Source organism: Notamacropus eugenii, chromosome 1 (assembly GCF_028372415.1).
Source record: "Notamacropus eugenii isolate mMacEug1 chromosome 1, mMacEug1.pri_v2, whole genome shotgun sequence".
Taxonomy (NCBI): domain Eukaryota; kingdom Metazoa; phylum Chordata; class Mammalia; order Diprotodontia; family Macropodidae; genus Notamacropus; species Notamacropus eugenii.
The window spans coordinates 550,033,215-550,058,466 of NC_092872.1; the positions used below are offsets into that span (position 1 = coordinate 550,033,215).

The 25,252-nt window shown below is 38.3% G+C and overlaps 1 protein-coding gene and 1 pseudogene across 3 annotated transcripts in view; one reads left to right on the forward strand and one right to left on the reverse strand.

Annotated features, from left to right (window-relative positions):
• ASAP2 (ArfGAP with SH3 domain, ankyrin repeat and PH domain 2) overlaps positions 1-25,252 on the reverse strand; it is a 273,963-nt gene that overhangs the window by 191,913 nt on the left and 56,798 nt on the right. The gene's annotated exons all lie outside the window — the stretch shown is intronic.
• LOC140529743 (proteasome subunit alpha type-3 pseudogene) lies at positions 10,830-11,436 on the forward strand (annotated as a pseudogene).

Sequence of the window (25,252 nt, forward strand, 5' to 3'; positions counted from 1 at the left end):
TTCTGTACCCAGAGGCTACAGAACATTGGAGTGAGGGAGATTTCTGTTCCAGAGAGACCTGCAAACCTCTCGCAAAAGGTCCTTCGCGCCCCGGACTGGGCGCCGGGACTGGGAGCTGAGTACAGCCCTGCTGCGGCCATGGCACCGAGAGGAAAAGATTCGAGCAGGCTTCAAGGACAGAATCTCCAGCAGCCATGCGGGTCCCTCCACCCACAGGTGACAGGGGTCGGTGAGAGGGTCTCTTTGGCGGGTCGAGAGGGGAGTGGGGTGCCCCCATAACTCAGGACCCCTCAGGAGGCAACAGCGGAAATGGGAGCAGACCAGGGCTCCCCAAGCAGGCAGGAGCCCAGATCCATTGTTGAAGGTCTCTGCAAAAACCCCCTGAGGAAAATGAGCCCATGAGGCGGCCCTGCCCCCCACCTGAGCACCTGAACTCAATCACACACTGAATAGCAGCCCTGCCCCCGCCAAAAGCCCTGAGGCTGGCAAGCAGCATTTGAATCTCAAACCCCAAGCGCTGGCTGGGAGGATCTGGAGGCGAAGTGGGTGTGAAGAGAATATTCAGAAGTCAAATCACTGGCTGGGAAAATGCCCAGAAAAGGGAAAAGAAATAAGACTATAGAAGGTTACTTTCTTGGTGAACAGGAATTTCCTCCCATCCTTTCTGATGAGGAAGAACAATGCTTACCATCAGGCAAAGACACAGAAGTCAAGGCCTCTATATCCCAGCCCACTCAATGGGCTCAGGCCATAGAAGGGCTCATAGAAAATCAAGTTAGAGAGGTGGAAGAAAACCTGGGAAGAGAAATGAGAGACATACAGTCAAAGCATGAACAGCAGATCAGCTCCCTGCTAAAGGAGACCCAAAAAATGCTGAAGAAAATAACACCTTGAAAAATAGGCTAACTCAATTGGCAAAAGAGGTTCAAAAAGCCAATGAGGAGAAGAATGCTTTAAAAAGCAGAATTAGCCAGATAGAAAAGGAGATTCAAAAGCTCACTGAAGAAAATAATTCTTTCAAAATTAGAATGGAACAGATGGAGGCTAATGACTTTATGAGAAACCAAGAAATCACAAAACAAAACCAAAAGAATGAAAAAATGGAAGATAACGTGAAATATCTCATTGGAAAAACAACTGACCTGGAGAATAGATCCAGGAGAGACAATTTAAAAATTATGGGACTACCTGAAAGCCAGGATCAAAAAAAGAGCCTAGATATCATCTTTCATGAAATGATCAAGGAAAACTGCCCTGAGATTCTAGAACCAGAGGGCAAAATAAGTATTCAAGGAATCCACAGATCACCACCTGAAAGAGATCCAGAAAGAGAAACTCCTAGTCACATTGTGGCCAAATTCCAGAGTTCCCAGGTCAAGGAGAAAATATTGCAAGCAGCTAGAAAGAAACAATTCAAGTATTGTGGAAATACAATCAGGATAACACAAGATCTAGCAGCTTCTACATTAAAGGATCAAAGGGCGTGGAATAGGATATTCCAGAAGTCAAAGGAACTAGGACTAAAACCAAGAATCACCTACCCAGCAAAACTGAATATAATACTTCAGGGGAAAAATTGGTCTTTCAATGAAATAGAGGACTTTTAAGCATTCTTGATGAAAAGACCAGAGCTGAAAAGAAAATTTGACTTTCAAACACAAGAATGAAGAGAAGCATGAAAAAGTAAATAGCAAAGAGAAGTCATAAGGGACTTTACAAAAGTTGAACTGTTTACATTCCTAGATGGAAAGACAATATTTGTAACTCTTGAAACTATTCAGCATCTGGGTACAGGGTGGGATAACACACACACACATGCACATGCACACGCACACACACATAGAGACAGAGTGCACAGAGTGAACTGAAGAGGAGGGGATCATATCTTAAAAAAAAAAATGAAATCAAGCAGTGAGAGAGAAATATATTGGGAGGAGAAAGGGAGAAATTGAATGGGGCAAATTATCTCTCATAAAAGAGGCAAACAAAAGACTTTTTAGTGAAGGGAAAAAGAGGGGAGGTGAGAGAAAAACATGAAGTTTACTCCCATCACATTCCACTAAAGGAAGGAATAAAATGCACAGTCATTTTGGTATGAAAACCTATCTTACAATACAGGAAAGTGGGGGATAAGGGGATAAGCAGGGTGGGTGGGATGATGGAAGGGAGGCCACGGGGAGGAGGGAGTAATTTGAGGTCAACACTCATGGGGAGGGTCAGGATCAAAAGAGAGAACAGAAGTAATGGGGGACAGGATAGGATGGAGGGAAATATAATTAGTTCTTACACAACACTACTATTATGGAAGTCATTTGCAAAACTACACAGATCTGGCCTATATTGAATTGCTTGCCTTCCAAAGGGAAGGGGTGGGGAGGGAGGGAGGGCAGATTGGCAGACAGGGGCAATTAGAACGCTCGGTGTTTTGGGGTGGGGGGAGGGGACAAAAGGGGAGAAAATGTGGAACCCAAAATTTTGTGAAAATGAACGTTAAAAGTTAAATAAATTAATTATATATATAAAAGAAGAACCAGGAGATTACTGTGCACAGGAACAGCAATGTTGCAATGATGATCAAATGTGAGAGACTTAGCTACTCTGATCAATACAATGCTCCCAGACAATTCCAAAGGACTCATGATGAAATAATGTTATCCACCTCCACAGAGAACTGCACACTTTCAGAGTGCAAACTGAAGTATAATTTTCTCACTTTCTTTTGAAATATGCCTAATATGAAAATGTTTTGCATGATAACTTTTTTTAAAGAGTTCCTTTTAGAAGTCATGGAGCAGTTTTATACTGAAATCTTACTAAATGTAGGAAAAAGAGATATGAGCCATACACCTAAGATAAGAGGCGTTTATAACTTAAGGTAGGGAAAGGTTTCAACCCCCATTTTTTTTCTTGGACAAGCCTTGAGGTGTAAATGAAAAGTAAAAGCAGAATTTTGTTATGGCGGAGGGAAGGACAACAGCTGATACGAAACACACCTCCCCATACCCCCCACCAAAAAAAAGTCTGTCATATTCTCCAACCAGAACTGACAGAGCCCAAGAAAAACTGGGATCAAGTTAGAGAACAAACAGAACAAAGAAGCAATTCATAGCTGGCTGCTGGAAGTGCTTTTCTTTCCTTTGTGAGGTGCTTGGCAACTTCTCCTTAGGCAAGGGGTAGTTTGGTGGTGGTTTTTTTCTCAGTTCCTTGTAGAACCATGAGTTTATGCCCAGTCCGTCCTTGGGTCCTAAAGGAGACCCTCTGTCAGCTAATCTGGAGGTGCTGCTAGGACATTAATGCGAAGGCTGAAGTTCAGATGCTCCAGATTCTTTGAAGATCACAAGGACCTTTTCTGACCAAAGGTTGTGGGGAGAATGGAAAGAAGAGATCTAGGCCAAGGCTGAACCAGAGGCCTCTTCTTACCCTACCACTAGCAATTTCTCCTTGGGCACTTTACTGGAATCTCACATTTACTCTGTTGAAAAGACTGGGTCTAAACTACAGAGGAAGGGAAGGAAAGAAGAACTTACCATGTACCAGGCACTGTACTAAGTCCTTTGCAAATATCTCATTTGATCCTTATAATAACTCTGTCAGGTAGATGCTATTATTATCCTCATGTTACAGTTTAGGAAACTGAGGCAGACAAAGGTGAAGTGATTTGTCCAGGGTCACAGAGCTAATAAAGAGTCTGAGGTTAGATTTGAATTTAGGTCTTCCTGGCTCCAGGGTCAATGCTCTATGCACTGTGCCACCTAACTACAAACTAGTTTTACAATTTATGGATGATCCATTCTCTTCTTCTTCCTCCTCCTCATTGTCAGTATTATGTGAAAAATATTGCATAAATTTGTTATATATTCATTTATTTATATATTTGCTATTTATAATTTATAAATGTATATTTTATTTGTGTTTATATGCTGTTAATAATATAATAATTATAATAATAATTATAATATCTCCCAGCTGCCTAGAGGGTGACCAAGTTGACTTAACCTATTCAAATACTCTTCCAGCACAGGCAACATTACTCCAGTTCTAAGTATTTTTCACTTAGACAAAAGGCCTGACTGATTGATACTTATTCTTACTTCATTAAGAAGCATCTTATTACTTTAAATAGGGTATGGTAACTTAAATGAGTAAATCAATCAATCTTACCCATACACATACAAAACAAATGATTCAAACTACCATAACAAGGAATATAGGTACTGACAAATTGAGAATAAAACGTTCAGAAGTAAACTTGGATTCTCTCTCCATATTCAAAAAATAAAATTAAAATTGAAGTAAAGCCATACTTAGTTAATAAGTGCAAAGCACTGAGACCCCCTCAAATTATCTACCTTGAGGATAACTTGGAAGTCATTAGGGCAATAACTCTAACAAGAGTAACTAATCAATATGAAGGATACAAAGAAATATGAGAGGACATAAATGTCATGCAGAATATAAAAAGGATCATATTTACACTGACTACAAATATAAATGTATTGGAGACTTTTTATTCAAGTGAGTAGACACTTTTCTTCTAACAAACTGTCAACAGCTAGGAGTTTTTATTTTATTTGAAGGTTATCTTGATGGATTTCAATATTTTAAATAAAAAGTATTGATTAAAGGAGTTGCCACATCAATTTGAAGAGTTAGGGAGTAGTGAACCTGTTTGGAATTTTTACTTTTCTTCTTGTGGAAAGAGAAGTTTCACTGCTATTAGTTTAATTTGTTGTTTCTTTTGTGCTTATCTACAGAAGGGAACTAACAAATCTTTGGGTCTCTCATGATTCTTCAAAATTCAGGTAAGTGTGACCTTGGAAGATGAGTATGAGCATCCCAGTACCCTCCCATCTCGGAGGGAAGGGATCTGGACTTTGTATCCACTATCACCATGAGAGATCTGGAGAATGAGCATCTAATGGGAAAGGGACTGCCTGTCTAGCAACACCAAGTGTGTTTCCCTTTTGAGGTAAGCCCAAATCCAAGAGTGGTACTATGCAAATAGAGTAATTTAGAACCCTCATGAAAACACACTGGACCAATATCTATGTAGTCTCTTCTTGTGCTTTTTTAGGGAGTGTATACGTAAAGAAAAATTATGAATACCATCACAATAGCTCAATGCCCCTATTGAGAAAAATCTCTAACATCATACAGAGGTTTCACTTTGCTCAAAATGGATTTTATTAGTAAGTCCAGCTAATCTTTAAACTTCTTTACATTTGAGGCAAAATCACACAATACAGATAAACAGCTTCAGTCTAAGTTTTCTGTTCTTGGATGTCTAAAAGGGCCCATTGGCTCACCTTGAACTTTCCTTTCTCCAATGTGGCTCAGGTTCTCAGCTTCGCTTTTCATCTACTGCTCCTGTATCACCAATTTTTTTTCTAGTTCAGCTATAAATCATTTCCCCCAATGCTTGCTGCTGAGCTCATGTAATCCCCATTCCTTCCTCTCAGTGAACTCTCCCATTGCTTATTCATGTTTCTAACAACTCACTCAAAATGGCTTTAAGGCTCTAATATGATAATCCAAAATTTTTCTTGGGGGTTGAGAGATGTGCTTGTCCCTAAACTACAAATCCCAAGATGCCAGTCAGTTGTCAAATATCTATTACACTAAATGTTATGCTACTCCTTGTTTTCCAAGTCAAGGAAGTTCCATTTTTGTCTTTGGATCCCCAGTGTCTGGAACACGTCTGGCATGTACTAAGCACTTAATATATGCTTGTTGACTGACTGAGAAGGCAAAACAAAACAAGTCCAGCCCTGGTGGAAGACACACAATCATGTGGCAACTATAGAAAGGTAAACTAAATGGTCAAGTACTACAGAGATGGCCCAAGAGATAGGAGCAACCAGGCTGAGAGTTCCTTAAAAAAACAAAACAAAACAAACCCAAAAACAAAAAAACAATTTCTAGCTCCAGGCTTAGAGAGACAGTGGTATTACCTCTCAGTCTGAGAGCCAGCACCCATAGAGGTTGGAATTTTGTAGTATGAGAAGAGAATTTCAGAACTGATTGTATAAATAGCTTCCAAAACTGGGGAGGGAAGAGATCTGGACTTTGTATCCCACTATAGCCATGAGATATCTGGAGAAAGAACGTCTAATGGGAAAAGAGCTGCTTGCCTAGCAACACCAAGTGTGTTTCCCTTCTACAGTGATTCCAAACCCAAGGGTGGCACAACGCAAATAAAGGACTTTAGGACCCTCATGGAAAGTGAGAGTCACTGTAGAAGAAGAGGGAAAAGAATTGTTATCAACTGTTTAAAGGCTATTGTCAATTCTCTGATGTTTCTCTGGGGGGAGGAGGGTGTGAATAAAGGCCAGTTGATATCCAATAAATAGCTGACCACCTTTAAATGCTTACAGGAGATCTGAGGACCCTGTTAACCACATCTGTAAAATCATAGATTTGAACAATATTTAGGCTACAGTCAAGCTTCCCAGAATAAATTCCAGATGGGGGAAATACAAATCAAAAGGAGTTAATAATTTGAGGGATAGAGCACAGCATCATGCCCACTGGTTCATGTAGACCTATGATGAAATTATCATGAAAACTCAAGGGTTCTGAGTCACAGATTACAAACAACATTTTTTTAAACTGCCCTATGATCTCACCAGTGTGAGGAGATCCTGGTGAGGGAACAACCTCTGCCACTGTTAAATGGTACCTACTTGGCAACTTATACTTTTAGAGAGCTGCTTGAGATATTAAAAAGTTTAAATGATTTGCCCAGTATTACACAACCAGTACGTCAGAGACCACTCATGTGTGAATCTAGGTGTTCCCGACGGCAAACCCAGGTCTCTATTCACTACACCTACTATCATTTAACAAGGCAAATTACTGCAAAACAAACAAAATTACTTCAAAAAATAAAAAAAGAAATGCTGTTTCAATCTTTACTTCACAAAACTAAAACTAAATTCTCACTCTGCTATGCATTGTCTGTGTGATTTTGGTGAAGTTCTCTAGTTTCATTTTCTCATTTGTTAGTCAATAAAGGGGGGGGATAGGATACATAGCACCTGTTATGTGCAAAGAACAGTACTAAGCATTTTATAAATATTATCTTATTTGGTCCTCAAAACAACCCATTGACAGTCCAGGGTCACACAGCAAATAAGTGTCTGAAGCTTAACTTGAACTCAGGTCTTCCTGATTCCAGACCAAGTGCTCTATCTACTAGCTGCCTCAATAAGCATTTAAATGCCTACTATGGGCCAGATACTGTAGTAAGGCTGTAAAATGAGGGGATTGAAAATAATGACCTCTGAGTTCCCTTCCAACTTTAAATCTCTGACTCGATGATCAGGAAATTATATAACTACCGTCCTGAACTAATGTAATTAGAGCCAAGAAAGACAAAGTAAGGAAAAGAACTTTTGAGCTTATCACAATTTTTGAAAGAGTAACCCATTCAAAGTCACACATGACAGAACCAAGAGTAAGGAATCTTTGCTCTGTCTCAAAACGGGCTTCAGAGTATCAAAATCCCCTTATTTCCAAGCATGAAAATTACTAATAGCTAAATGGTTAAGTTCTAAAGAATCCTGAAAATCACAACAGATTATAATTTCCCAGCCAAATGACAACACTGTAAAATTTATTTTCTTTCAAAGAATTGACATAAAAAAGAAACAGGTAATAAACTATTTCCTGACCATATCATATCCCCTGCTGGAAAACACCCTTTACTTCTTTTCTACAATAACCACATTGCTCATGACAAGTTTCTTATAAAAAAATGTTTTTAAAGAGCCATCAGCTAATCCAATAAGGGTAAAGAAAACACTATCTGGGCAAATGGGAGGGAAGAAGATTAATAAATTGTCACCTCAATTGAGAATTACAAAGACATGAGGAGAGCATCAAAATGAATCAAATTATTGTTAGAAAAAGAGATTATAATAATATCTGCTACAGAAGAAAGGATCTTTTAAATTTAAAAGTTTTTAAAATCCATGTGCCTTTTTCAGTTGTCTATCTTATTTTTATGTACTGAGCTGTTTTTAGGATTTTATTTACCTTTTAGCACACAAAAGTAAGTGCTAAAAAACTGGTAACAGAATGTGAGTCCCTCTAATGAAAAAGGAAGAGCACACACAAAACAATCCTGAATTGTCAGACACTTGTATCTAATCCTATAGTCATGTCCCGCTCAGCCGATAATGCAGAGAGGCAACGCAGGAGCAGTCTGGTATGGGAAAGGAAAACAAAACAAAACACCTGAAGGTCAGAGCTGCAATAGGTTATAGGAACAAAGAAGGATCCAATGTAAAATCTGCTGGTTGGCTTTTAGAGCCCCTCCTAACGTGGCCCCTTCTTATCTGTCCAGTGTTTTTATACCTTACTCTCTTCTACATACTCTGTCATTCAGAACACTGGCCTCTTTGTTGTTCCTCACACAAGACAATCCGTCTTCCATCTCTGGGCCTTTTCACTGGCTGTCCCCCATGCTCTTCCTCTTCACCTCCCAGCTTTTCTGGCTTCTTTCAAGTCACAACTAAAATGCTTCTTTCTCCTTTCTTAGTTCCCCTTAATGTAAGGAGCATCTTCCTTCTGAGATTATCTCCATTTATCCAGAACATGGCTTTGTTTGGATAGAGTTGCTACACATTGTGTCCTCTATTAGATTGTGAGCTCGTTGAGGTTAGAAACTATTTTTGCTTTTCTTGGTATCCCCTACACTTAAGCACAGTATCTAGCACATAGCAGCCACTTAATAAATCCTTGTTGACCACCATTAAGAGAAGTAACATGACGTGAGATAATGGAAAGAGCCACTGAACTTGGAGAGACCTGGCTTCACATCCTGCCCCTAACTTAGCTGGGAGACCACAAGCAAATTGCTTAACTTCTCTGCTCTGCATCTGTAAAACTAGGGAAATAACACCTAATGGTACTTGTAAACACAGGGTCACTGGGAAGATCAAATAAATAATGTGCTTACTCCACATAAATGTCAGGGAACAAAGAGGAGAAATCCAACCACATTCTCACAAAAATTAAAGAAATACAAATTGAAACCAATATATGATCTTATTATACACCTATTAATCTAGCGTGAAAATAAGCTGAGATAAAGCCAATGATGGCTGGACAACCAAGGGAAAAAGGAATGCCTGAATTTCTAGAGATACTGCAAACTGGTTCATTTTTTCTGAAGAACAATCTGATAATAACAAGAGCTACCAAGCTGTTCACACCCTTTGATCCAGTAATTCCCTTCCTGGAAACAGCCCCAAGGAAATAACCTAAAAGAACATAAGAACTAAACTGTATAATAATGGTCAATGCAGCATTATTTTAATAGTGAAAAATTGGAAACAACCCAAATATGCTGTAGGGAAATAACTATGTCTACAGCATATTGCTATGATGGTATGATTTGTAGCTACCAAAAATGACAATTAGGTGGATTATGCTAAATATATGAAGATGTTTCTATAAAATACTTCTATTAAATTACTGTGCCAAAAAGAAAAAAAAAAAGATGTGGGGATGAGAGTGGGGTGGGGTGGGGTTACCAATACAAATGGTATTATGTACCTTTATATTACAATTATCTTAAGGATACAGGGGAAAGGACTTTCCCCAGAGTGCACAGATCTAGGAACCAACTGTGGAAGCTGCAAGGCTTCCTAATAATTAGAGCTGCCTATGAAGCCCAGAAAACAACAGGTTCCCCCCATAAGAGATTTTCCATCCAAAACTGGATGAAATGACCCTTCTGATTCTGGGGTTCTGTCACCTCAAATAAGTTCAAATAAATCTAGGATGACTGTCTTTCAGGCTGTACCGAAAATCAAGCCTTTTCTTGGCATACCTACAGTGTAAGGGAATCCACAAACCCTATCAAGACTGCCTGCTGTCTGTTGTCAGTTAACCAGTCAATAAACATCTATTAACCAACTACTAGGTACCAAGCACTGTGTTAAGAGCTACTGATACCCAAAAAAAAAAAAAAAAAAGACTTCCCCTGCCCTCAAGAAACTCACAATCTAATGGGAAAAACAACATGCAAACAAATACATACAATCCATATACAGGACAAAAAGAAAACAAGAAGGCATTAGAACTAAGGGTAGTTGAGAAGAATTTCTTGTAGAAACAGGACTTTAGTTGGAACTTTAAGAAAGCCAAGTGAGCCAGTAGGCTTATCCTATTTTTTCCTAAATATTTCATTTGAAAAACTGTATTTTCTAATAATGTCCAGAGTCCTTTAAAGCAGTATGTACATTAAAAATGATTTGGGATGGAGAAGAAACAGCCTTCATTTCATTTTGGCTTTTAAATTTATACTTAAAATCCATGCCCTCATATTCATAATACACATCCTTACCAAATCTAGAGTTGCTGGGAGGAAAGTAATCAACTCAATTCAAAGGGTTTCTTAACCTGGGTCTGTGAACTTGTGTGTGTGTTGATTACTTGTATTTATACAAATACAAATAATTGTATTTTGCATAATTGGTTTCTTTTGTAATCATATATATTTTATTTTACGCATTTAAAAATATTCTATGAAGGAGTACAACTTGAAAGATCTCTCCTCATCTCTGTGGTGCCTTAGGCAATATGAGCTCCATCAGGACAGGGGAATATCACTTTGTCAGCTGTGCAAAGGATGGATTGTAGATGTGGAAGACTGAAGGTTGGGGGAGACCAAACTGGAGAACACTGCAGGTGACCAGTATGATCTGTCAGCCCCAATTTTCTCTCCTGATGGAAGAGTTTTAAAAAATGAATATGCTATGAAAGCAGTGGAGAACAGTAGTGCAGCTTTTGGTATCAAATGGAAAGATGGTGTCATCTTTGGTGTAGAAAAATTAGTCCTTTCTAAACTTTATGAAGAAGGTTCTAACATGCACCTCTTAAATGTTGATTGACATGTTGGAATGGCAATAGCAGATATGCCAGCAGATGCTTGTTTTTTAGCGGACATAGAGAAGAAGCCTCCAACTTCAGATCTAACCATGACTATAATATTCCACTAAAGTTACAGACAGAGTAGCCATGTGTACATACTTACATACTCTACAATGCTGTCAGAACTTTGGGTTCAAGTTTCATGTTAGGATCTTGCGGTGCAAGTGACAGACCACAACTCTATATGACTGATCCATCAGGTGTATCTTATGGTTACTGGGGATGTGCCATTGATAAAGCCAGGCAAGCAGCAAAAACAGAGCTAGAGAAATGCTAGATGAAAGAAATGACTTGTCAGGATGTTGTTAAAGAAGTAGTAAAATAACCTATATAGTACATGATGAGGTTAAGGACAAAGCTTTTGGACTGGAGTTCAGTTGGGTTAGAGAAGTAACCAAAGGAAGGCATGAAATTTTTCCAAAAGATGTAAGAGAAGCAGAGAAATATGCCAAGAAACCTTTGAAAGAAGATAATGAATGAGATGATAATAGATAATATGTAACAATGAGTGCCACAATACTTATTTTAAAGAAATATTTTACATGTAAACTATGTAGAAGTAGTGTCCTGTGTATTATTAGCCCAGTCACGAATTACTTAGTTTATTAAAATTTATCTCGCATCCTCAAGTTCATTTGTTCTCTACAACAAAATCTTTACTTTGGAGGGGTTTTAGGGACTTTGTCCATTTTGTCTCACACTATTAATATGAGGCAGTCTACCTGAATCTCTGGCAGATTGATTCACAAGGGTCCAATTAAAGATGAAATGATTCTATTTCTCTAGTAGCTCACTCTTTTCTGTAACTAAAACAACTTCAAATAAATGATAATGTATAGTCTAAAACCCTTATCATACTTCACCCTTTTCTGACTCTCTCATGTCAAAGGAGTGAAGATGGAGTTAAGTCTAGTAGAAATTTTTCCTCAGCTACCCTGCCCTTTTCCTGATCCTATGGATAGTTACTACATACAGTAGGAAATATTACTAACACTCTGGTTTTACAGTAGCTAGTGAAACTCTGAACTGTTAAATCGACATGGGCCAATTTTGGAAATTTCAACTTAGTGCAAGACAGCTACTATTTTTTTTTTAAGCCAGAGTGGACTTTGCTATTGCTGGACTGTAAATATTTATGGAGTTTACAGCAAACTCCATATATTCTTAACTAAATTCAAATAATCTGGTAATTCAGCTTCTCTCAAGTAAAGTTGAGACCTGGCTCCTAGAATTGTTTGCACAAAAGCAAAAGTTTAGAATATGCCTGGAGATACTTAAGACTATTTTTAAGCTGACTTAAAATGGGCTCATTTCTCCACTTTCTAATAGTGTGAAAATATATACAGGAAAGGAGTATATAGGCTTCACTAGACTGTCAGAGGAGCCCACAAAATGATCTAAAGGGAAAGCTGGTGAACTCTATTCCCATGTTTCCAAAAAAGCCATTGCCAGATTTTAAAAGAGAGCACAAACAGTACAGCAGAAAGGGCAGTGGACAGGTCATCAGACAGGGTCCTCTGTCATTTACAACTTTGGTGCCCAAATCACTTAACCTGACCTCTTTGGAACTCATATTTTCCATATGTAAAATAAGTGGATTAGATAGCTTTTCAAGTCCCTTCCAGTTCTAAATACTATGATTTGTAACTCAATTACTATAGCCCATCTAAAGGTCTCTCTCTATATCTTATCCACCTGCAGATCTGACCCTGGGTTCTTAAAGAACATAGAAAGATTCCAGTTTTTTATGTTATTAAAGAGTTCTAGAAGATCCAACCAAGTAGAAAAGGCTATGAGCAACGGTCCAGAAATGAACTATATGTCTATCATTCAAGAACTACCTAAGTTTGAGGAGGCATATTAGTTTGGTTTCATGGTGACAATTTTTTAAGCATAACAACTTCCAGTAAACATTTGCGTGGAGGATTCTATCTTCTATTGATTCAATTACCATCAAATACCACCTCCATGCAGATGATTCTAAGGTCATTTATCTAGACCTAATCTCTCTCATGCACTCCGTCTCATATCACCAATTGCCTTTTGGAAACCTTAAACTCAGCATGTCCAAAACAGAACATGGCTGTAGTGGATAGAGCACTGGGCCTGGAGTCAGGAGGATCTGAATTCAAATTTGACCTAAGACTGTGTGACCCTAGGCAATTCACTTACCTCAGACTGCCTCAGAAAACAAAAACATGACCCCCTCCCCAAATAATAAAAACAAAAAACAAACCCAGAACTCATCATCTTTCTCTCAAACCCTCCCTCTTTCTAACTTCTCTATTATTATCGAAGTCACACCACCATCTTTCTGACTCATCCAGGCTTACAGCAACCTTGACTCCTCACTCTCTCATATCCTCTGTCCTCATATCCAGTGGGTGACCAAACCTGACATTCTTACTTTTCTAACATCTCTGTCACCCTTTCTCACTTCTGACACAGCCATCATCTTCGTGTAGGTCCTCATCACCTCACACCTAAACTACTGCAGTAGCCTGCAAGTCCCAAGTCTTTCCTCACTCCAGTCTGTCCTCTGCTCAGCTGCCAGTGATCTTCCTAAAATGTAGGGTAACCACATTATACACTGCCCTGACCCCTATCAATGAAAAAACAAACAAACCTCCAGTGGTGCCCTATTACTTCTGAGATAAAATATAAAATGTCCCCTTTGATAACTAGAGTCCTTTACAACCTGTTCCCTTCCTACCTTTCCAGTTTTCTCACACTTTCCTTCTCATCCACATTTCCTCCAATCCAGCACTGCCCTTCTTGCTCTTCCTCTCACACATTTCATCTTCTTATTCAATTGCTTAACCTCTGACCGTACTTGATGCATGGACTGCTTCTCTCCTCACCTCTATTTCTTAGCTTATCTGATATCGTTCAAGTCTTGGCTCATGTTCTGCTTTCTTGCAAGAACCTTCTCCCTGTCCCACCCAGAACTCCCAGCCTTTCTAGCAGCACTTCCTCTCAGAGATTCCCTCCCAGTTATACTGTATGTATCTTATACGTACATAGTTGTTTGTAAGTCGTCTCCCTGTTACAATGTGAGCCCCTTGAGGGTAGGAGCCATGTTTTTGCCTTTCTTTTTATGCTCAGCACTTAGCATAATTCTTGGCTTAAGTAGGCTTTTAAAAATGCTTGCTGACTGACTGACTGATTGTGATTAGCATCAGTGAAGGGAGTAGCCTTCTGATGGAATTACAATTCCCTGGAATATTTGCAGCAGACATAATAGCAATAATTTTTAGAAAGAAAAGAAGTTGCTGGTATGAAATTATCTCTTCTAGATATTATGCCTTTTATTCCTATTAATACATTTTTTTAGCAACCACACTTTAAACCTTTAGTCTTTGTTCAAACCTCTTTCTTATTCCCCAGGGAGATTACACAAGCAGAGACATGCCAATGTGGTACTGGTGATGGCAGCCTTGTGTAATGGAAAGCACGCTGGACTGGGGAAACCTTGGAGCACAGTCCCAGATTTTCCAATTTAGTCGTTTGACTTTGGGCAAGTCATTTCTTGTTCCTGGGTCTCAGTTTCCCCATCTGCAAAACAGCAGTTGGTAAAAGTTGGGCTTGATTCCAAGTAAAGTTCATATAATTTTAGAATTGTAGGAGGCGTTATGTCTTAACTCTAGATTGTTACTAAGAAACTTCTCTTTAACCCTGAAGTTCTATTGACATCAATGCAAATAAGAACTAAAGACCTCCTCCCTCAGTGTCAGACGTGGATAACAGAAACATATGGGAAGTTGGACACTAAAATATGGTGGCGCATGGTCTGAATTACTTTTTTTCTTTTTAATTACAATTTTTTGTTGGCTGGGGGCAGTGGGGAGGGATCTTGCTTAATGCAGACCTCCTCTACTCTTCTCCAGTGTTTAGGTGTACTTGCTTTCTCTAGCCCCAGCTGCAACAAAGCCCAAGCTTTCTGTTATAATTAATTCTATAAGCTTGATTTGTCTATATTAGTTGAGAAAGCTGCTCTTAATTTTCTTTTCAGCAGCTTTCTAGGTTGTATTCTAGTTAGGAACACAAGCAAATGAAATTAAAATGACTTCTAGGTCTCTATCATCTAACATTATGTGCATTATTCCCATATCAGGTAAAGAAAGACCTGGTTCCTTGTGTATTTAATTTGCCTTTTTTCCTTAGGATTTGTCCCCAAGGGCCATAGTCAAGCATATGAAAAAAGGTATGAGTATATTTGATAATGGTTTATATATAAACTTACATATGCTTAGACTATGCAAATTTATTCCAAAGAAACCTTCAAGGGAAAAATTAAATCCTTGCTGTCTTTAGTCATGTGATTTCTGGATCTTCAACATTTCTAGTCCTATTCTATTCTATAGCCACCACAACTGAGCCCATTTTTTTAACCTCAGAAATGAACAAAAGAGGGAGACATACAAACAAAGAGAAAGTGTTAACAGGTAGTAGCAGAAAGTATCAGGCATTTTTTTTCTGCCTCCAAACCTCTACCCCTCCCCTCCAGAGAGATGATAATTTGGAGAACACTGATGCCACTGTAGGCATCAGTAACCTACAAATGTACCAAGGAGATGAGTTTCAGTGTTAGGAGGGCAAAATGACCAAATAGAGCAAGTTAGTCCAGCATCCTCCCTCTGTACACCTCTTTCCTTCCATACCCCATGACTTGTACTGTACTGTCCAGGCAAAGCTTCCACTGAGAACATCTCAATCAGACCTGCTCCACTCAGCCCTTATAGTTACAAATGTCCAAATTTGTTCCTTTCCAATTCTCAAACTAAAACTTAGCTAGATTTAAAAGGAAATTCTGATTAAAGTAATTACCAAAATCCCCACGGGCTTTACATCTTAGGAGAGAATCTGGTCAACTCATGGGAAATTCTTATTGGCTGAACAAGAGAGGATATATACATACTCTATGGGTATATATTTGGCATAAGGTGATGCAAAGAATACTCTCTACTACTTCTGAACTGTTCTTGTGTTCCTCTAACCCCATTTTTGAAAGAATGATAATCACTGCAAAGCTGATGACCTGCCTTACTAAGTGCCAAAGGGAAGTAAAGACTGGCAGAAATGACAAGTATTCATTATAACGGTCAAGTGTTTACACAGCATTTTACAATTACACAATACTTTATATTCATATATATATATATTCATTCATACAAACAGCTGCTCTATCATAGGACCTCTAGAGACCAATACTCTGGAGTTACTAACCATTTGACTTTGGAACTCCTGCCCTGGGGGACACAGTGTCCTGATTACTGACTATGTGAGCCTTAATTCATGTGATGAAATGGTATACAATATCCAGCTGGTTCTAATCTAATCAAATCAATACTACCATTGCTACTGGAAAGGGTCTGTCCATCAACTCCCCTTGGTGTCCACTAACTCTTCTTGTGCATTTCCAGACCAAAATACTCCTCCCTTGGAATCACTCCTCTCTCTCTCTCTCTATATATATATATATTGTTTCTTCCTACTCAAATGTCATCTCTTAACAGACAAGAATTATTTTGTTTTGTTTTTATATTTGTATCTCTAGTGTTTAGCACAGTGTTCAGAGTATAGCAAATGTCTAAAAAATGCTTTTCTTTCATTCATTTGTAACCTTATTTAATACCTGTTAAAAATCTCAACTCCAACATTTACTAACTCAGTGACACCAATCAAATCATTTAAGCTCCCTGACCCTTAGTTTCCTCATCCGTTAAATGAGGACAGTACTATTTGTCCTATCTATCTCAAAGTGTTGTTATTTTTGCTTTAAATAGTATTTTATTTTTTCCCAATTACATGTAAAATATTTTTAACATTCATTTAAAAGATTTTTGACTTCCAAATTCTCTCTTTCTGTCCCTCCCCTTGCCTCTCCCTGAAGTAGTAAGCAATTTGACACAGATTGTACATATGTAATCATGGAAAATATAATTTATATTACTTGTGTTGTGAAAGAAAACACAGGTTAAAGGGGAAAACAAAAAACAAAAAAGTGAGAGTATGTATGTTTTGATCTGTATTCAAACTTCATCAGTTCTTTCTCTAGATGTGGATAGCATTTTTTATCATGAGTCCTTTGGAACTGTCTTGGATCACTGTATTGTTGGGAATGGCTAAGTCATTCACAGTCGGTCACTGTACAATATTGTTGCTACTGTGTACAATATTCTCCTGGTTATGCTCACTGCATTTTGCATCGGTTCATGGAGGTCTTTCCAGCTTTTTCTGAAAGCATCCTACTTGTCATCTCTTAAAGCACAATAACATTCCATTATAATCATATGCCATAACTTGTTCAGTCACTTCCCAATTGACAGGTATCCCTTCAATTTCCAATTCTTTTACACTACAAAAAGAGCTGTTAACAATCTCTTTGGGATACGGACCTAGTAGTGGTTCGTAGTGGTATTGCTGGGTCAAAAGATATGCACAGTTATAGCCCTTTGGACATAGTTCCAAATTACTCTGCAGAATGGTGGGATCAGTTCACAACTCTACCAACAGTGCACTGGTGTCTCAATTTTCCCACACCCCTCCAATACTTATTATTTTCCTTTTCTGTCATATTAATGAATCCGACAGGTGTGAGGTGGTACCTCAGAGCTGTTTTAATTTGCATTTCTCTAATCGGTAGTGATTTAGAGCATTTCTATATGACTATATATAGATAGCTTTGACTTCTTCATTCAAAAACTATTTATTCATATCCTTTGACCATTTACCAACTGGGGAATTGCTTGTTTTCTTATAAATTTGACTTAATTCTCTCTATATACAAGAATTGAGGCCTTTTTCAGATATTTTCTATAAAAAAGTTTCCCCCAGCTTTTTGCTTTCCTTCTCATCTTGGCTGTGTTGGTGTGTGTGTGTGTGTGTGTATGTAAAACTTTTTAATTATAATTCAAACTATCCATTTTACATCTCAGTGCTCTCTATCTCTTGTTCAATAATAAATTCTTTCCTTATCCATAGATCTGATAGGTAAACTACTCCATGCCCCCTAATTTTCTTATAGTATTACCCTTAATATCTAAATCATGTACCCATTTTGACCTTATCTTGGTACATAATGTGAGATGTTGATCTATACCTAGTTTCTGCCAAACTGTAAGGTGTTATTTAGGGAAACCCTTTCTAAACCTATACCGTTTCTCTCCCCACACCATATCAGAAGGGAACAAATAGGACTGCAAACTCCTTGCTGCAAGAGGCTAGTGTACTTTTTTTTGTCTTTGTATCATCCAGTGCCTAACAGAATGCTTAAGCAGAGTAGGAGTTTAATTTAATGTGTTTGTTGAAATGACTTTAAGAATCTAAAACCTTAAAAAATTAGTAATAAAAAAATTAAAAAGCAATTAGTTTGAGGTTGGTTATTTAAAGGTGACTTTCCTCCCCTCCACCCTCACCCCTAAAAAGTTAGTCTGTCAACAAGCATTTATTAAACTACTACTATGTACCTGGCACTGTGCTAAGCACTAGGGATACAATGGAAGACTACCTACCCTTAGGAAATACATACTCACGGAGGAAAGAGTTAACAGGCTAATTTTTAGGGGCAGAAAGAGAGAGGGAGATTAGGACTCTATGGAGGAGGAAGGGAAAAAGAGTTAGCCAGTACACGGGGAGGAAATGACATTTTTCAGAGGGCAGAGAACATGTAAAAACTGCTTGAAGGAAAGGTTCCAGAAAAGATCAACTCCTGACTCACCCTCTCACAATGGAAACCTAGCCTAGTCTCTGGCTGGCATAACCAGAGTCCTAATCCCTTCCCTTTGGCAGGAAAAGTCCTGTCCCGTCATGCAGTCATATGGGGAATAGACAGGAAGCGGCCTCCATAAGACAGCAAAGAGAAGTGGAGAAGAGAATGAGAACAGGATATGCACTAAGAGGGGAGGGAGTAGGGAGGAATGGGGAGAAAGCCAGGAGAAGGGAATAGAGCACATAATACAGAGTCAAAGCAGCTGGGAGAAGGCAGGGAGTGATGAGGACAGAAGCAAAGCAAAACTATGCTGATTCAACTAAGAATTTCAAAGGTCATTAAAAACTGTTTATTTTCAGCATTTGGGAACATGACTGATTATCCCAAAGGAAAAGGTTCAGATTCTTAGCATTTACCTTCTTATTTTGTTTGTTTTCATTAAGGAAAAAAAACTCAACAAAAAGTTAAGAGCTGGTAAGACGGGGGAAATATTTCCACCACAACTATAAGGGGTAGATAGACAGTTAAAGCCATCCACATGCTGGAAGTCTGCCTGGACTGGATTATTTTCTGCGCCTGATATCCTGAGACATCTTCTGCTATCTACTAATAAAACACCTCTACCTGCAGACAATGGTTAGACACTGGACTGCTAAGATTCAGGTTCATTCTCCCATTGGGAAACAGAAAGGCTCTATCCCAGAATTCTACTGGGAGCTCCTCTGAGTAACATGCAATGACTCAGTTTAGTAGAACTTTGTACTATGTGACAAGAAGCAAACTGAATGCATTTGCACATAGTGGGAGAAAAAAAAAAACAAAAAGCAAAGTAATTGCCTTCCTCCCTTGCTGAAAATGTGGTAGAAGAAAAATGCTGGACTTTTGAATTAGAAGAGACTTGGGTTTGAATTCCCCTTTCAGACACCTAATAGTTATGCCACCATAGGCAATTAAATGTAAGGGAAGACCTCACAGGTCTTTTTCACAATCTGTCTCCAACCTACATTTTCAAACTTATTTTGCACTTCCTGTCCTTCATCTAATCTAAATTTCAGGTGAATTGGTTTACTTGTTGTTTCCTGAACTTGACAATTCATCTACCATCTCTGCATCTTTGCAAAAGCTGTCTCCCATGTCAAGAAGGCAGTGCCTCTTAAAACTCTAACTTGCGTCAAGCATCAACTCAGATATCACCGCCAAAGGAAGTCTTTCTTGAATCTTGAGTTGTTACTGCTAGTGCTCTGTCCTATTACCTAGCACTTGCTTCATCGTGTAAACAAAGTTCTTAGGAAACTGTAAGATTTCCTTACAATTCAGCAGATTACTTTTCAATTTCTTTTTGTAGTATCAGCACTAAACACAGTGCCTTGTTCATAGCAAGTACTTAGTAAATGCTTATTGAAGAAATAAATTTATGTTTCAAAGTTTGGTCTTAAAAGAGTGCTAAACAAGGATTAGTGAGAGGGAGACCAAGGCATGCTACAGGAAGGGGCTTCTTGAAAGAAAAAGTCTTTGAATAGTTAGTAATGTCAGGGAAGCATATTCCATGCATGGAGGGTGATACTGCAAATAAATGTATGAAGGCAAGAGAAAGATAGGACAAGATTAGGAAACAGGTAAGCCAGTGTGGCTGAAAGGTGGAGTAGATTATAAGATGGAGTAGAGTGAAATAAAACTTTAAAGAAGAGTTGGAGTCAGAATGGAGAGGGCCTCAAATGCTGGTCTAAAGACTTGGAACTTTATTTGATGGTAATGGGGAGCAACCGAATGACTGTGAGCTGAAGAGTAACATGGCCAGATTTATGCATCAAGCATGTGATCATGATTTGTTTTAATTGAGTCTCACTGGATATGAAGCAGCTGGCAAAGGGGAAGGAGGAGGAGGGAGACAGATGGTGTATAGTGGCTTAGTGTGATCCTACACCCTTGTGGATTTAGTGAAGAAAAAAAGACTAGTTTCAAAAGGTGCAAACTTCAGCCTCTCCTAACTCAATTTACTCCCCTTGGGCCAATACAGTTGTGCCAGGTTCATCTTGGAATCTTTTCATCTAAGTCCTATCCCTAGCCCTTCCAGGAGGAGATGAAAAAGGAAAAAAGAGAGAGACATTCATATCTACTGAGGATATCCTGGACTGCAAGGGAAGGAATAAAAGAGAAGGGGGTAGACCCAGTAAAAGCAATAAGCAAATAGTATTTATAAATTCTGCATTGTGGGGTTTTCTAAAATCCTCCCTCACTTCCTGCCATCCCCTTCTTAGAATGAGAAAGCCTTTTCTTTCATATTATTACAGTCACAACTCATTTATCTTGTATCACCAGGGAATGAAGACTATGATGCATGTTAATTTTCCAGATAACTGAAAGGAATTCCTTTAAGCACTACCTTTACATTGTATTTTAATGAAAACCTTTCTACAATATATGCTTTTTTATTTTCTTGAACAGAGGCTATTTTCACTTTTTTTTAAATTAAATTTTAAAATTTAAAATTAAATTAAAATTTAAGTCATTTTAAAATATCAATCAATAATTATACTGAGCAGTGATATCCTCAGGAGCTAATAAAACATATAAATCTATTTTCATTCCCATACTAAAGGGCCCCAGACTAGGAGACTTCTCAATTCAACAAGTAACTTTAAGCATCAGGGATAGAAACACAAAAAAACACAGGTGTTGACCTCAAAGAGCTTACATTCTGATAGAAGGAAACAACATACATACAGATAAGTAAATACATAACATAATCAAAATAAATGATAAGCAATTTTAAGAGGAGTATAAATACTAATAAATAGGGAAATCAGGAAATATCTTTTGTAAGAGATGACTTTTGAGTTGAGCTTTGACAGGATCTAGGGGATCTCAGGGGCAGAAATGAGAATGGAAGACATTTTAGTCACCCAATCAATAAACATTTATCAAGCACCTACTATGTGCCAGACACTGTACTAAACACTAGGACTACAAAGAAAGGCAAAAGACAGTCCTTGTCCTTGAGGAGCTCACAATCTAATAAGGAAAGACAATACATACAAATAAAACAAAAGAAGCTAGGGGCAAGGGGGGTACAGTTAAGCAGGAAACTAAGATTTACCTTCAGGATGAAATACAAAATCCTCTGATTTATTAAGTCCTTCACAACTTGGCTCTTTCTCACCTTTCCAATTTTCTTACCTTCTATAATCCAGCCACCTTCGCCTTCTGGATGTTCTCTCCCTCTCTGCCTTTTTCACTGGCAATTTCGCCATGCTTGGAACGTTCTCCCTTCTCACCTCCATCTCCTGGCTTCTCTGGCTTCTTGCAACTTTAATCCCACCTTCTGCAGGAAGTCTTTCCTGGACCTGTCTCCCCCTCTCCCAGCTGCCTATTTCTAATGCCTTCCTTCTGAGATTATCTTCCATTTAACACTGTATACATCTTATGTGCACTGTTTTTTGGCATGTCATCTCCCCCATTAGAACACGCACTCCTTGATACAGGGACCATATTTTTGCCTCCTCTAGGGCTCAGTACAGTGCCTGGAACAAAATGAGAATTTAATATATAATGACTGATGGTTGTTCAGGTCTATTTTGCTTATATCCTGATTCTCAAACCTTCTAGGCAAGGTTACAGGGCAAGTGAACTCTGCGTAAACAAGGTATTTTTGTGTTACTATTTATCATTACTGTTTGACCACATCTAGACCAGACTTACCACCATGATATTTTTGAAACACAAAAGATCCATTTGCTCACTAGTCCAATCATGTAAAGGAGATGAGTTGATTAAAAATTCAACTTCAGAAACTTGAGACATCAAGAACCTGTTTCTATCAACATGGATTTCCCCATCTAACAATACAATGAGGAAAACAAAAAAGGGAAGTTCAGAGAGAAGCACAGCCCAAGAAGAATATGGCTTGGAATTCATTATACACTTTTTAAAAAAAAACTACATGTGATGGATGAGCAGTTTCACTTCTATTTCTCTTTTTTCTGTTCTACTTCATATATGGAAATATTCTCTTGTTTTGGTTTTAAATTCAGAATAAAAAAGTTTAAAAGGAAAAAAACAACAGATCAGCATTCCTCTACAAAGTAAGGGATTTCAAGAGTTGCTAATACTAAAACAAAACAAAAACTCCCCAAAAAACTCTGTTCTGGCCAATTTGGTATATTTCTCCGAATTTAACTAGATTGTTCTTTGGATGACAGAGATACTTCATCACCAGACCTATATTCAAAGGCTTTCCAATTTAGAAGTGCCTTCATGGAATAACTTTGAGAATGCAAAATGACCTCCTACAACAGTGAGACATCAGAGTAAGACTATGTGGAATACATTCAAACACAAAGTAAATACATCACCCACAGCATTAAATTTCTTTAAGGTCCAGAGGAGAACCTACACTAGATATTCCAACTCCTTAAAATTAACTGCCCAGTCTGAGAAAACCTTGTAAAAACTCTGCTAGTCAACATTAAACTTCAATTGCCCCATGACTTTACTTATAAGAGTACTTTCTCTATTAGAACAAATCATAACCCAGTCACACCTCCCAAACCTGTGCAAGTCTTTCCCATATTTTTACATCAATCAACCACAAAAGGATCTACCAAAGTAGCTGGAGGGCCCCTCCTAATTATTTTAATATATTATGGATGAACACTAATGTGGCACTGAGGCTCTCCATTGAAACTCTTTCTTGTTCTAACTCAAGGATTCTTAATCCTGAGTGTGTGTGTGTGTGTGTGTGTGTGTACATGTATTTCAATAAAATTGGTTTCCTTTGGAATCCTAGGTACTTTATTTCATGCATTTAAAAACATTATTCTGACTATTGTGTTATAAAAAATGAGCAGGAAGACTTCAGAGAAGCCTGGAAAGACTAATATGAACTGATGTTAAGTGAAAGAAGCAGAACCAGGAGAACTTTGTACACAACAACCACAGTGTGCGAGGAATATTTCTGGTACACTTAGTCCTTCATAGCAATACAAGGACCTAAAAAATGCCCAATGCACTTTTTTAACAGGTTTTATTTGTTTATTTTTAGATTTCAACATTCATTTCCACAAAATTTTGAGTTCCAATTTTTCTCCCTCTTCCCCTCCCCTGACCCCATAACACTTTGCATTCTGATTACCTCTTCCCTCAATGTGTCCTGTATACTATCACACCCCACCCGCTCCCTTACCCCATCCTCTCTGTTTTCTTGAAGGGCAAGATAGATTTCTATACCCCAATACCTGTATTTCTTATTTCCCACTTATATGCAATAACAGTTCTCAACATTCATTTTCAATACTTTGAATTCCAACTTCTCTCTCTCCCTCCCTCCCCGCCCATCCCCACTGAGAAGGCAAGCAATTCAATACAGGCTACATGTGTTGTTTTGCACAAGACTCCCATAATAGCCATGTTGTGTAAGACTAACTATATTTCCCTCCATCCTCTCCTACCCCCCATTTATTCTGTTCTCTCATTTGACCTTGGCCCTCCCCAAAAGTGTTTACTTCTAATTACTCCCTTCTCCCATCTGTCCTCCCTTCTATCATCTCCCTCACTCCACTTATCCCCTTCTCCCCTACTTTCCTGTAGCATAAGCTAGATTTCCATACCAAATTGAGTGAGCATGTTATTCCCTCCTTAAGCCATGTGACAAGAGTAAGCTTCACTTTCCCCCTCACCTCCTCCCTTTTCTCCTCCACTGAAAAAGCTTTTTCTTATCTCTTTCATGAATGACAGTTTGCCCCATTCCATTTCTTCTTTTCTCCTCCCAATACATTCCTCTCTCATCTCTTAATTTTATTTCTTTTAGATATCATCCCTTCTTATTCAACTCAACCTGTGCTGTGTGTGTATGTGTGTGTGTGTGCATGTGTATATAATCCCTCCAACTACCCAAATACTGAGAAAAGTCTCAAGAGTTACACATATTATCTTTCTATGTAGGAATGTAAACAGCTGAGCTTTAGAAAATCCTTTATGATTTCTCTTTCCTGTTTACCTTTTCATGCTTCTCTTGATTCTTCTGTTTGAGAGTCAAATTTTCTGTTCAGTTCTGGTCTTTCCATCAAGAATGCTTGAAAGTCCTCTATATCACTGAATGACCATTTTTTCCCCTGAAATATAATACTCAGTTTTGCTGGGTAGGTGATTCTCAGTTTTAATTCCAGTTCCTTTGACTCTTGGAATATCCTATTCCAAGCCTTTGATTCCTTAATGTAGAAGCTGCCAGATCCTGTGTTATCCTGATTATATTTCCACAACACTTGAATTGTTTCTTTCTAGATGCTTACAATATTTTCTCCTTGACCTGGAAACTCTGAAATTTGGCCACAATATTCCTAGAAGTTTCTCTTTTCAGGTGTCTTTCAGGAGGTGATCAGTGGATTCTTTCAATATTTATTTTGCCCTCTGGTTCTAGAATATCAGAGCAGTTGTCCTTGATAATTTCATTAAAGATAATGTCTAGGCTCTTTTTTTTGATCATGGCTTTTAGGTAGTCCAATAATTTTTAAATTGTCTCTCCTGGATCTATTTTCCAGATCAGTTGTTTTTCCAGTGAGATATTTCACATTATCTTCTCTTTTTTCATTCCTTTGCAACTTC